Below are 14,584 nucleotides of genomic sequence, written 5' to 3'. Positions count from 1 at the left end.
TTTTAAGCCCTCCCAGAAACTTCTATGAATGTTATGTTATAGCACTTTAGCACCAGTGAACAGGTTGTGGGTCCCAAAGAAAAGCTAGCTTATTTAAACAAAAGGACTACATATGATTTCAGGTTACTCTGGATAAAGAATCCAGAAAAGTGTTCTGCCACAACAGTATTCCCTGAAACTAAGAGACAGCTGCAGAATTAAACATTCACTTAAATGCTCTGCTGGGTGGAACAATAGCTAAAGAATTATATATATATATATTAAAAAACAAAACAAAAAACCCAATACTGTCAATCTTTTTCACTATGAGTAGCATTTGTAAGTAGGCCAACAGACTCCAATTCTTGACTTTCTGCCAGATAGCTTTTGCAGTATGTTTCTCTCTTAACCTTTGGAGATAACTTTTTAGAACAAGCTTGACAATAATAGTCAGATGGCATTTATCTGCACAACAAACTCAGTTACAAACCGTCAATATTTATTAGATATAAATCTCAAGCCCTCTTCAAAGTTTTAACAAGTTATATAAATTAATCTTGCTCAACATACTCATCAACATATCTTCTAACTTTAACATCATTAAAACAGCATTCACCAAGTACCCCTTGTCATAGTCAGCAGCTGTTTGCACTTAGCTTTCTGCACCTTAATCTTATATCTGGCTAAGCTAATGAAATTAATATTCTAGCTTCCTTTCTCTTCTCACACTTAAGCTCCAAGGCAAAACTATGTCAAGTTAGAAAATGTAAATAATCATTTATTACTAACATGTAGAACTTACACAGATCAGTGGAAAACAAAGCATTTGCAGTGTAAAACGCACTGAAGGTTTTTAAAAAAATGCAACAAATTTGGAAAGGGCTTTCACTTACAGTTTAAACTTTCAGATTTTCCAAACAACAGCTGCGCAAATATTTGAGAAAAACTATAGCAAGTGGTATCTTCAGAAAGATAGAATAGATTTTTATAGTGCTCTTTAAAACATCAATATTGGATTGAACAGTGATCTGGTATTTTCACCAGTCACTACATGAAGAATGTAGAGCTACAGACCAAGTTCCTGGCTTCCTTTAAATGCAAAGCAAGACAGCATGCTATACTTAGAAATTTCTGCTCTGTTCCTAAAATTCTTATGCCACCAAAGAAATTCCTATACCAGCCTCCTGTTAGGAAGTACAGAGGCTGCAATAAAAGCAAGCCAGCAGAACACCTGAGGGATCTCAGAGTTTAATTCAGCAGCTGATGATATTTAAGCATATGGTCAATGTAAGCACTTTTCTGAATCAAGACAAAATTAACATGTGCTTGACTGAACTTCAGCTCAAATAGACTTAAAATTTGACTGAAAACTGGCTGAATTAATAGGCACACAAAACAGACTCGAATACACTCTGGCTCTTTCTACATACTTAGTTTTTAGAGTAAGCAAAACATTCTGTCCTGTCTTTTTATACATAACCATCAACATTCACTGATTGCTCCTACTGATTTAATGTAAAAAAATGAAGCATACACCCACTCCCTCCCCCCCAGATGATCTGATATTGAGGATTTCTCTCCAAGCAAATGGGTCAAAGGCAACAATACTCACTTCATTCTTCCCATCCAACACAAAGGCTACAATCTGTGAGATGTTTCTTCCACAGGAAACAAATCCAATCAACCAACTAAATTATTCTAAGCAGTTTTAAGTTACATAAGCTTTACTAGTTTAACATCACAGTAATCCTTATTAAAGAAATAAATTCTGAACTTGTGCCCAATATATCTTCTGATGCCTGTAACTGAAACACCCTTAATGCACTCTTCAAAGACTTTTGGAAATACAGTATAGACATGCACACATATACGTTCCTTTTAAAACAGAGCGTATGGGAGCACACAGTGGCTGAAGGGCAACAGCATCATTGTGCAGTGCCAGTAAACTCCGTGAAACAGTTCAGATACCTAAGTGTTACCTTCTGCTTATCAAGAATGATCATTTAGCAGTGTTTCTCATTCCTGAAACACCTAGAGAAAACTAAAGCTAAGTTCCAAGAACAATGATTAAATGGTGTATTTTCAAAAGAGAAACAAGACAAAGGCAACTTCATTTTATTCCAGCCATTCTCCCTCTTGGAGAAATTTGAAGTTTCAAAAGCTCCATCTCTTAGCTTGTTACTATTTTGTCTTTCCATCTCAAAAAGATATGAAAATGGGTTGTAATTCAAGGCTAATTCAGTCTCTAATTAGTTTGGAATCATAATGACCCTGATCCTGTATGTTAAACTAATTTTTATCATGTCTGATACTTCACGGATGTGTCATGTTCTTGCTAATCTGGATCAGCACTTCTGGCAAAATTTTAGTATCAGTAGAGTAGTACGGAGGCAAGAAATTTCAAATATCAGATCATCTCGTGATAATGCACTGACGAGCAAACAGATGGAAATAAAGCAGCTGAGTTTATTCAAAGGATAGAAGCCTTCTTCCCAAAAGAGAATTTGGGAAAATAACCTCAAGTCCTTTCTGAATTCTGCATATAGGCTGGCTTTTAAACTTCAAAAGGGAGATAAATACATATCAATACACAACTGTTCACTCAAACAGCTTTTCTTCGATGCTGCACTTGAGAACTACACTAAGCAAAACAGAACAGAGATCCTCCTTATTCTTATACCTGGTTTCTAATCAATTGCGGTTTACAGAATAGCACAGGCATTCCGTAAAAGAGTGTGAAATAAATGTTCTGTTGGAGCAAATTTGGTTTTCTTTACATGATAGGCCTATTTGTTGTGGCTGTCTCACTGGTAGAGAATGCACTCAACCCAATGAGATGCAAAATTTTGTATTCACACTATATTCTCTCACCTTCTATCATCAGCAACTACATGAAAAGCAGCTTCAAATTTACTCTACTATGAGCAATTTGACTTCGATACATTTTAACATGTAAGAGTGTTCTCAACTGATTGGTATTATCTCAGTGTAGCAGTGGGTCAGTGCAGTGGCAAACCACTTTGCCTCTGGAGAAAAATTTCTTTCCAAGATGTGAGCGGTGGAAGCCAGCTGAACAGCCACATGTTCATCAGTCCCTTTACAAAACCACCACAAGGCTTGGCACCACATGCAATATTTTCAGGAAGGAAGCCAGACGTATATTAATATGGATAGAAGTAACCAGATGAAGAAACACAGGCCAAGGCAGTAGAGATACATGCTCTGCATCACCCCTCATTAGACCTACCTCAAAGGGATGTTGTTCATCCCATCCTTCACATCACACACTGAGAAACAGGAACCAGGATACCACCATTACAACCGAGGGCTGAAACCTGGGCTCCTGCTTGTGCTCTGCCCTGGCATGCCTTGAACCCCATGAACACAGCCGTTTAAAGTACTGTACAGATTTGACTGAAAGATTTTACCTCCACTAAAATTATCATGCTATGCTGAGGCATAACTTCACATGATCTGTGTCTACACCTCTGCAACAGACTGCATACAATGACTTTCTGCCTATTTTCTTAACAAATAATCCATTTTGAAAGAATGGTTCCACAAACTCCTATGAAAGAAAAGCAAGAGGACAAACACATATATTCAGTCTAAGCTGAATTTGTTATTATGAACTGAACTCCATGCTTTCTTTCATGTAACACTCAGCTAACTGTGCTGTTTTATAAGGTGCTGGAGGAATGTATTTCCTGTTATCCAAAACACATCGTTTCTAGAGCACATGAACGACAGTTTGTGTTGAGTTTCTACAATAAACTAAGAGGGCTGTCAAGTTTGATGGCATATTAGTTTGTCACTTGTAACAGGCAAAGCTGTGTGAGCAGATTAGACAATGCTACATAATTTAATAATTTTATCATCTATTCTACTTGACATTACCAGCTATTCCTCATCATTTCATCTGCCTATGAGACGATGTGCCAGATGCAGAGCCGTTTCACTAAAATGAATATTGTCTACCCATATACAAACACCACTGTTTAACCCATAAAAGGCAAGCTTGGCTTTCAACACCAAAAAAACCCCCTCCAACTTTTATTCCTGGAAACTCACATGTACAAGCTCAGAGCAGCTCTTCTAAAGGGCTAATGTGGAATGAGATCTATTTAGGCAATTCTACTCACATTGAAATATGTAACATGTACTTACAGACCTTTAATCAAATTCACAGAAGCAAAGCCTTAAACGCTGACCCTGTGCAGGGGATGAAGTACAGAGAGAAATTGAAAGGTTAGAAGGAAGAAGAGAAATAAAATTGAAATCATACCATACCAAAAAGACTGACAGAGTCATTTTAACAAAGTAAAATATGTAGATGGTATCAGAAGTACTATATATATACACACACATATACACATCTATATATGTGTCCAATTATACTGAATTAAGGAAATAGTTATCAAGCTGTGTGGTGTGGTCAACACGCTGGAGGGAAGGGATGCCATCCAGAGGGACCTTGACAGGCTGGAGAGGTGGGCCCGTGCAAACTGCATGAAATTTGACAAGGCCAAGTGCAAGGTCCTGCACGTGGGTCGGTGCAATATCAAGCACAACTATAGGCTGGGCGAGGAACGGATTGAAAGCAGCCCCGAGGAAAAGGACTTGGGGGTATCGATTGATGAGAAGCTCAACATGAGCCGGCAGTGTGCGCTTGCAGCCCAGAAAGCCAACCGTGTCCTGGGCTGCATCAAAAGAAGTGAGACCAGCAGGTCGAGGGAGGTGATCCTGGCCCTCTGCTCGGCTCTTGTGAGACCCCACCTGGAGAAGAGAAGGCTCCAGGGAGATCTAATTGTGGCTTACCAGTATCTGAAGGGACCTACAGGAAAGCTGGGGAGGGACTGTTTATCAGGGAGTGTAGTGACAGGACAAGGGGTAATGGGTTTAAGCTGAAGGAGGGTCGATTTAGATTAGATGTTAGAAAGAAATTCTTTACTGTGAGAGTGGTGAGGCACTGGAAGAGGTTGCCCAGAGAGGTTGTGGATGCCCCCTCCCTGGAAGTGTTTAAGACCAGGTTGGATGAGGCTTTGGGCAACATGGTCTAGTGGAGGGTGTCCCTGCCCACAGCAGGAGGGTTGGAACTAGATGATCTTTAAGGTCCCTTGCAACCCAAACCATTCTATGATTCTATGATCAAGGGGGGGGGAGCACCTACGTTTAAACCAGCAATGGTGTCTAAAGAACAAGTAGCAAATCAGCCACATGCATGTATTTGCAAGAAAAGTTGGGCTTGCATTATAGTTTTCTTTCTAAACACAGCTGCCAGTTCTAGGGCTCCAAGGAAAGTGGGAACAGATGAGAGGTGAGCAGATAGGTTTAGGACCACAGGAGGAGTTAAAGACATGCTGAGTTACAGCTGGAATTAAAACCTTTCCGGGAAATGCTGTTTCCAGCATCCTCTACTCTGCATATTACTCATTTTAAACTGCAGAAGGGATAAAAATCAAATCTTTTGCTCTGATTCTTGCACATTTGACCTATAATCTAGGAAACAAACAGCTTTAGTAGTCAAGTATCACCGCTTTCATAAAACAGCTGGAGAAAAAAAAATTATGTTGTAGATTGAGGGGGGGAAGCTTTTTTTTTTCCCCATGAACCACAATCCTTCATTTTACACTGTTGTGGGATGCTCAGCACCAATATGCACTGCAGATTCCTGGGACAGATAAATTACAAGATCGTTTGAGGCTTTCAACCCACAGCTTACAAATGTAGCAACTCCTGTCAGTGCTCAGAATCAAATCCTCTGTTCACCCTGCCCAAAACTGCTGGCGTACCTGAGCAATCTTAAGTATTCACAACCTAATCATACAGGAACACCACTAAGCAACACTGGACATCAGTGAATCAGCAGGTGTATTACCTTACCTTCTCTGCAGGTGTTCAGAACTAAAAGCTGCTTTTACACAGATGCAAGCAAAATGGGCCAAAGACTTTTGCTCGGTCTTTTGCCAGTTGACCACAACTCAAGGAATCATTGTAGCTAAAACGGCAGCAAATCCAGGAATGTGGATACGGCATTAGCCAGCTCCGAACTACTGAAAAAGAGCTGGGTTACACTGAAAAAAAAAAATTCCTCTAAGTCTGATATCTGCCCACAGAGAATTGGCCTATCAATTTTTTAAAGGACATTTCTTTTAACTAAACTCCTGTAATATATTTTATGCAGGATTACATTACTAATAATTTCCATGGGATTTCAGGCATGAGAAGTACCAGTGACATCCTCCCTGGAAGAATGTGTGGAGGTAGGACAACGGAGAAACCATTAAGCGTTAGAGGTTTATGTATAAAGCATCTGCACACTCACTTTTTTCATGTCAAAAATCCAAACAAGAAAAACATTTTCTCCCCAAAGTTTGCTGAGGTCAGAAATTAACAACAACTCTGTGCAAGGGGGCATGCCCTCCCCTGCAACACCACAGCTCAAAGCACACACACTTGTCCTACACTGCTTGCAAGGAGTTACAGCTGGGAAACTATTTCAGCCAACTTTGGCCCAGAGCCACACAAAGCTATTGCTAATGGCATGCAAAGTCACAAACTTATCCCTATAATGGGCTTGCTTTGTCTTTCTGGAGACCTCATTTTGTTATAAGAGTGTGAAGAAAGAAACGCTCACATCTCAACTTAGCGAATGTGTAAATCAGTGTAGCCCATGAGGAAAGCTTGTGTTCCTCACAACGCAGAAGTGGATAGTGTTCAAATTCAAATGTCCTTATCAGTATTTACTCTTAGCAAACTAGTTTGTTTATTTTTCCTTTATGTTGCAGATATTTGTGCCACTTTCCAGCTGTTTTTGTAATTCTCACCTAAATCAATGTTGACAGGGATTTGCAACATACCCATTTGATTTTTTTCAAGTAATTGCTCTAGGTCTAGGAAGTCTTTCAAATGGGTTAATCTACAGATATGCAGAAATCCTGATTTACTAAGCAGTTTAATACACAAACATGAAAAAACAGAGTCAGAAAGACTGGAAGAGCCACTCGACTGGTTCTCCTGATGCCTCCCCAGTACAGGCTGTTAATTAGGATACTAAACAACTCCCTTGCTGTTGTATTCCTGCAAGTTCCTTGATGGCTAGTTCTGCTTCCAGTTTCCATCAGAAGTATTACCATGGCTAATAAATCACTAACTGTATATTAGCCAATCACTGCATTACATTTCTGATGTGATGCCACCATATACACAACAATGTATTTAAAAGTGCAGATGGCTCTTCTTTTAACCTCTATTACTAAACGTTAAAAAGGTGCACTTATTTCAGCCACCACGAGAAACTGCAAGGAAGACCACATATGTAGTGAGCATAAGAGACAGAAGTGACAGAAATTGATAAAAACTTCATCACATGGCTGACACCCCATATATCAAAACCCTAAATCTCATTCTCTGCTTGCCTCCAATTTCCATCAAAGCCTGCCAGCTGCACATTTATTGAGAAGTTTGTGATCTGACAGCCACTGTATTACCAACATTAATGATGCATCAGTCTCTAGAATTACTGGGGAAACAGTCCAATTGATTTTATTATTATACAGAGTTCCTCACATTTCATTTCAGGCAGCTTCCTACCACAAATTTTAGCAATAACTAAAAATGCTGCACAGCTGATAGACAAAATGCTAGGGCAAAATACGGTTACCACAGCTTCATGCCACTCCGTTCTCCCTCCAGGAGAGCTCCACATCACTCAGACACCACTGTGTAACCCATGAGTTATTGGTCCATAACTAAAAGGGCTTACACATTATGGTGCGATAAACAGTGCACCACTAATATTCACTAATTTGGCCAAGAAAGCTACAAACAGACACATGATGTCTTCAACTCCCCAAAAAAGCAATTTCCCCCAAGTCTTATAAATCCCTGCTATTGACACTAGATAAAAATCACGGGGCGGGGGGGGGGGGGGGAAGAAGAGCAAAGATAACTTGAAGATATATTGCCATATAGACTGAAATTGTTTCCACAGCTACCATAAAGAAAAAGTACACACTTTCTTTGCAGCAAATAGCCCACTTAAGTCTGTCCTTTTCATCCCAGAAGACTTTCCTCACTTAAAAAACAAACAAAACTACTAGCACAGCTACTAAAAAGATGCAGTAATGAACTACAACAAATCAAGCTTGTAGGGGCTTTTTTACATCATAACCAAGTATTTTAGATACTTGTTGAAATTTCCAATATCAGTTGGGAAAGGATGTCCATGAAATATCCAAGATCTATTCCCAGAAGTCCCCAAAGTTAGTAAGTGGGGGTTTTTTTCTTTCAGTGAGCCTAGCAATGACACCTAACAGAGAGCTATTCCTGTCACTTTTTAGGTTTGAAAGAGAACAAATACATGCTGTCATAGTTTTAAAAAAAGTAATTTTAAGGCTCTACATCTCCCAAAAAAAGGCAAGAGAGAGAAGGAAAACTGTATTTCTATTTTTAATATCTTAACTTCAACTTTTGCAAAGGCCATAAACAAAATACATATTAACAGTGGTTTACTCACTTATTTTGATAGACAAGGTCTGCAACACAGTGACGAGAAGAACACAGCAGACGGAACAAACAAGAACTACTGCAGAAGTAGAATGAGATCCCTTCCCATTTACCTTTTTTCTTTTTTTTACTTTACAACAATTTAGTCATTTTGAGTTTTGTAAGAAATGAATGAGCTACTAGAGAAGATGGATTTTCAAACCAATCAATATGAATGCTTTAAAAAACCTGCTACAGAAGACAGTACTGTATCTGCTTCTATAGAAACTCCTCCCTTACTCCATATAATCAGAAAAAAGAGCTTATCACTAGCAAATGCACTGAGAGTAGCAAGCTGCTTCCAGATCTGTAATGCAGCCCAGACCTTATACAAATAAGTGGTAGGAAATGCTGCTCCATTTTTCTTTATTGTTTTCTTGCAGTCCACTATTTTAGAGGCACGCAACATATTCACCTTTGAGGAACGCAAATGAAGTTGGCCTGCACCCTACTTCCAGGCTCTGCTCCCCAAGCGAAGAGTGAACATAAATAGACAGAAGAATTACCTGTATTAATTACAGTATCATCTAAAATGGATCCCGGTCTTAACTGTGCTCCAATTCTCAAGTTTAGAGGTAGAGTCCTGCTCCAGACTGCCCACCTGACATGTGCCAGAGGGACAGTTCAGCTGCTATTAATCCCTTACAGATCAGAGCCTGCAAATGCAAAGGGCAAATAAACAGGTCCTAGTTTGCTTCAGTACAGCGAACGGTTCAGCAGCTCCCAAACAGGAGCAGAAATGTCAGAGGAAGGGGCAGAGCAGACCGGCCCTTCTGAGCAGGAAATCAAACAGACAAGCCCAAAGCAGGAGGTTTAGTGTGGGTTGGCTTTTTTTGTTGTTGTTGTTCTTGTGGGTCTTTTTGGGTTTAAACACTATCTAGTTATCCACTTAAACACGTATAAAGCTTTCACCCATACTTATATCTGACATCGAACGTAACGCGTACTTCATTAGCATGCCCTTTTGGGCTATCCAAAAGAACAAGCGAACCAGGCAAGAAAACACAATTGGTTTGAGAAAGCAGAACTTTCCAAATATCTTCCTGATGGCAACGAGAATGAATTTAAATATCCACAGACAGCTTAGAGGACAGCCACAACCAAACCTTTTTTACTTTACTGGCACAGCTTACATTTACACACATGTTAAAAAAAACCCAAAACATCACAATCATTATTTTGCAATACATGTAACAGACTGAATGCAGGCAACTCTTCTATTAGGGAATTAATTAACTTGGGAACAAACAGTTCCTACAATTAGTTACCAGAAAATATTCAACATGCATTTACAGGTTTATTCTTGAATCACTAAGTATAACTTTAGGCACTAAGGCTGAATACCTTGCAGGGTGGAGGAGGGAGGGGAACAAAAACCCTGAAGTATTGAAACTACCATCAGTTACGCCATTATTCCCTAGATCAAGAACCAAGCGACACTTACACTGTTTATTTGCACATACAGCCAGACCTGTTTGTTGGAAAGCTGTTTTCCAACATGCAAATTGATGACTTCTGTAGGTTGAACACTAGCATGAGCGAGCTGATAAAAACCATGTTAAACTGGGACTTTTATCTCTCTTATACAGCTGGTGTAGATGCAGGCAGTCATACCGCTATTAATGTTTCAGATTATTAAAAGACTGCTTAAGTGGAAAGTACTTAATATTCATGCAGTCTCTTCAGCATCTGATTAGGTTCTTCCCCTTCCTCTGCCTCATGCTTCACTTATTACATTTTTACCTGGGCCAAAAATGCAACTATGAAATCACCTTTATTTTGCATTTAGCAGACACTAAACATCGTTAAATAGAAAGGGATTTCTGTCCTTTTGGAAGTTGGAAAGGAACATTTATTCAGCAGAGAAACATACCCAGCTTTCAACTTAAACCAACAAATGCTTTTAATGTACATTGACTTATGGTAAAAGCAAGTTACACTAACGTAATCTGGTCCGATAAGCCATTATTACATATTATTATATTAATAATTAGGCTCTTGGGAATGGGCAGGAAGTACATACTAATGGTAGATGGGCCCTGGGAGACTGCACCAACCAACGGCAGCCCTAGACCCTGCATCCTCAAAGCAAGGGTTCATGACTACCGCAGGCAAATTATGTGATGTCAAATAAATCATACCTTATGCCAAATAAATCCCTGGGGGGAGAACGATGACAGGAAAAACCATGCCTAACAGTGAGGGCCATGATTTGACCAGCATGTAACAGCATGGTGAATTTTATTATCATAGTTCATGCAGCTTTCTAAGAGCTAAGTGCATAAGTGTCCTTAAAGTATTAACTTTATTTCCTAAAAAAGCCTGTTCCATCAAAACCACTCCTTAAACTGCACCTCCAGGAGACCCCTGGATGAAAACAGACTCGCCTGCGTGTAAGTGAAAAGGCAAACCTGGGCTGCGTCCCCCATCACGTATCCCTTCAAACCTCTAGGCCTTCCCCTCGCCAAAGCTAAAAGGCTTCTGCTGTTTCACTTCACAAGACAAATGCGGGGCTGAGGCACCCCGAGCCCCCCATGCCGCACGAGCCTCATCCACCCGGTTCGCCGCAGCCAGCCGTGTGGGAGATCAAGGCCAGAATGGGGGAAGCCAGGCCGCTGACGGGTGAGCACGCGTGGCCCAGCACAGCTCTCCTCTGTTTTATGTTCACAGGCCTAACGCTGACCTTCGCATATGGCGCCTGGTCCTTCCACATGACTTTTATTAATCGCCTCTGCTGCTCTCACTCCAGAGGCACCGCAGGGAGCCTCGCACCCTTGCCACACAGCTCAGAGCCCCAAAGTGCAGGTGGGCGGCCACGGGGGCCAGCAGCCATGCTGCAGCCCCCACCACCCCAAGAGATGGCTCACCTTCATCATCCCTCCAAAGCAAACTTTAAGGTCTTTTCAAAAAGAGGTCTCATTTCTCCGAGTTAACACACTCACACAAAAAAAAGTTAAGTAGCTTTAAGTTCATCTCCTCAGTGGTAATAAATAAGGCCTAAGCGTGGAGGCAAAGTTAACCACAATCCTGGGACTCGATCCAAGTCTCCCATGACAATAGAAAAACATTAGAACTATAACATTCAAAATATTATTTAACTTTTAAAGTCTTAGTGCAGTTCAAAGTCTCCTTTGTGGAACAGCGCTTTCAAAAATGTCGGTTGCCTTCCAGAGACCACTTCCTCCTAATCAGGCCCGGCATTATTTAAACAGCAAGGAACACCAGCAAGAGTAGGAATCGCTTGGCTGAGTAAGGGAGGGGGAAAGTCCTTAAAATGACTGCAGAATCCTTAAAAGCTGGTAAAAGGCCTAATCCTATATAATGATTTACAAAGTGACAAGGAAAATAGATTTACTGTGACAGTTTGAAAGGAGACCAACATAAATAAAATTACTGCTCACACAGTCGCAGCCTCCCTGCTGCCCCCTCAGCAGTGGGCAGCACAGACAACAAGAGCCCTCCACCCACCTGCACTCATTTTTTTCCCACCTACCTGGGCCTCCCTCACAACCAACACCAAGGAAAAAAAAATAAATTACCAAGCAACTTAAAAAGCCAATTACTTGCTCCAAAATCAGAAATTCTTTCCAAGGCACAAGCTTATTGATTACTAGTGCAGCAATTCACAAGTAGCACCTTTTTGTATGGTAATTCCAGATTTTAAAAAAAGGACAACCAATTATTCCTCTCACCCCACAAAAACAACAACAAAAACTTAGACCGGAGAGCTTTGAGCTTTGGTTTTATTCATTAAGTTCCCAACTGCAGCACCGCAGCTGCAGTATGCAGGGGGAGAGCGTGGTGCCAAGTATTTGCAGACCAAGCATGCTAAACATTTCTCTGGCCAGTAAGCACGATGTGGGTCAGGAAGGCCTGGCACTACTTATTTATGGCTTTTTTAATATATAGAAGAAATAGCCATGTTTAACCGTTTCTTTACTGAAGGGGAGCCGGGCAGCAGCAGGACTGCAGGCTGTGTGTGCCCCCACACCAGGCCCCCCTCGCTGTGGGGGGGTCTGCACAGCGCAGTTACACGGGTGCCGAGGGGCGAGCTTTCCTCCGCTGAAGCAAAGCCATTCAGCTTCCAGCTGTGCAGCAAAAAGCACCCAAGCGCGCTGGCGAGGGACCAGCTGCTCTTCCCTGCCTCCACAGCGCCAGGCAGCTGCGTTGCCATCGCCACCATGCACGGACCCCCTGAAATCAGCCCACGCCATGCCCTCCAGCCTTCCGCCAAAGCTTCTGCATCCTGTGAACTGAAGGGGGACCCCCCCCCCCGAAGTGGAGGCACCGTCCTTCTCCCTCCTCCTTGATGCAAGGTCCCTTTATACTGCTCCTTCCATAATGTGAAATTACTGAATAAACACGATGAATGCCCCCTCCCCACCAGAGCCATGCCGAAGACCGTAAGCAGGTCATTAACTGCCAAGGTCATCTTGTTTGTGGAAAAGAAAGGAAAACATTACCATTAAGACTCTAATACGGTAAAACAGCAATGACAGCAACAAGGAAACATAAGCTTAATGTTTCCTTTAACCCTCACTTAAAAACACATTTGAAGTCATCTGATTCAACCATATGACTTTACAAATTACCGTTCATTGAGAAGGTTTTGGGTAGCCCAATTTCACACCTGCACCACACACATACCCCAGCATTTTGTGCAGATCTCGTTAAATCTCGTCTCCCAGCAGAAAGGAATGAAGCAATCTGGCATTTCAAAACTTATCACCAGGAGAGACACCCACCCTTCTCCTGCCCATCAGCTCTTAGGGTACACTACTGCATCCTTGAACAGCTGTGTGGGACCCTCCTGGGTGCAGCAGCAACACCCCTGCCTTTCCAGTGGACTCCCCAGCCCCCCCTTTCCTGCAGGGAGCATATAAATTTTTCTCCATCTGAGTCTTAACTACTGTTTGTCCGCAGACTTGTAAAATGCACTCAGAAATGCCTAATGAGACACTGATCTGGCATCCAAATGTTCTCCCCCATCCATTTCCCCAGCGGGCTGTTGCCTGAGCAGCACACGCGTTGAGGCTGTAATTTGTTTGCCATCTCTCCAAGGAAGGAAGGAAGGAAAGTGGGCGGGTGGGTGAGAGCTGGAGTCGGCGCAACATCAGCACATGGCTGGCTCGCACATGTTTTCAGTTGCTCACTACTAAGAAAATATATAGGTATACGCACACAAACAATATACTCTGAAAGCCCAAATGAAGACAACAGGTTGCTAGGATAACATTGCTTCCTTCGCGCCAGAAGCCAATAAAATAAGTAAAAACCACAGCTCTCAAGAGAAAGACTGATATATGCTGAGCTTTTGAGACCCTACAAAAACGCAATCGTTCTGAGTTCCAGGTAGCCCAACACTCATACTTCCAGGGACCTCACAAATTATTTCTCTTACAGTAGCACTGTGAAACAAGCTTCTGCACAAAAACTGGGGAAGTCCAGGCAAGAGACAGAAGATTGCATAATTAACCCCACTTTATTACTGGGACACGCAGGCACTCAGACTCTAAGCAATCTGTTCAAAGTTACTTGAGAAGTCTGGAGGGGAAGAAATAGCTGAATCAGACAACCGCAGCCCTGAGTTCAGTGACCCAAAGCCAAGCCTCCTGCCCTCTAACTGAACACTTAACTCTTGCCAGAGAGCGCCCGAACATGTAGACAAAAGACTCCCGCAGGTCGGTAAGCCAGCTGTTACCTTGCCTGCTGCTGCCAGGAGGAGTTACCCATGCAGCCAGTTTTGCATTCTCTGAACACACCTTGTTGTGGCATGAGGCTGCAGTATTGTTTTGTTTTTAAAAGTATTTTTGAAAGTACTTTAAATATTTAAAAAACCTGAAATAAGTTCCAGACTGCAAATATTTACACACATTCTTAACTTCATGTGCAAGGAGTTAAACTAAGTTTAAATAACCATTTTTATGTCTAACCTTAACTATGTACATAAATATTTACAGGATTGTGACTGATCCTCCTCCCTTGTGCTCAGTACATCACCTGGTTCTTGAGTGGCTGGGGTCAATGAAGCAAACTGCTTTCTCAGTTTCACAAATTA

General features: G+C 41.5%; 1 protein-coding gene across 4 annotated transcripts in view; it reads right to left on the bottom strand.

The window, feature by feature from the left end:
* ZMIZ1 (zinc finger MIZ-type containing 1) overlaps window positions 1–14,584 on the bottom strand; it is a 361,162-nt gene that overhangs the window by 325,345 nt on the left and 21,233 nt on the right. The window contains exon 1 of one of the 4 annotated variants that reach the window (XM_054831982.1): window positions 9,033–9,048. The exons of the other annotated variants lie outside the window; for them this stretch is intronic. The gene's annotated coding sequence lies outside the window, so the exon portion shown is untranslated. Of the gene's footprint in view, window positions 1–9,032; window positions 9,049–14,584 lie in introns of those variants that run through there. 4 annotated transcript variants of the gene reach the window in all.

Source organism: Grus americana, chromosome 7 (assembly GCF_028858705.1).
Source record: "Grus americana isolate bGruAme1 chromosome 7, bGruAme1.mat, whole genome shotgun sequence".
Classification (NCBI taxonomy): domain Eukaryota; kingdom Metazoa; phylum Chordata; class Aves; order Gruiformes; family Gruidae; genus Grus; species Grus americana.
This window is presented reverse-complemented; position numbering and strand designations above follow the sequence as displayed.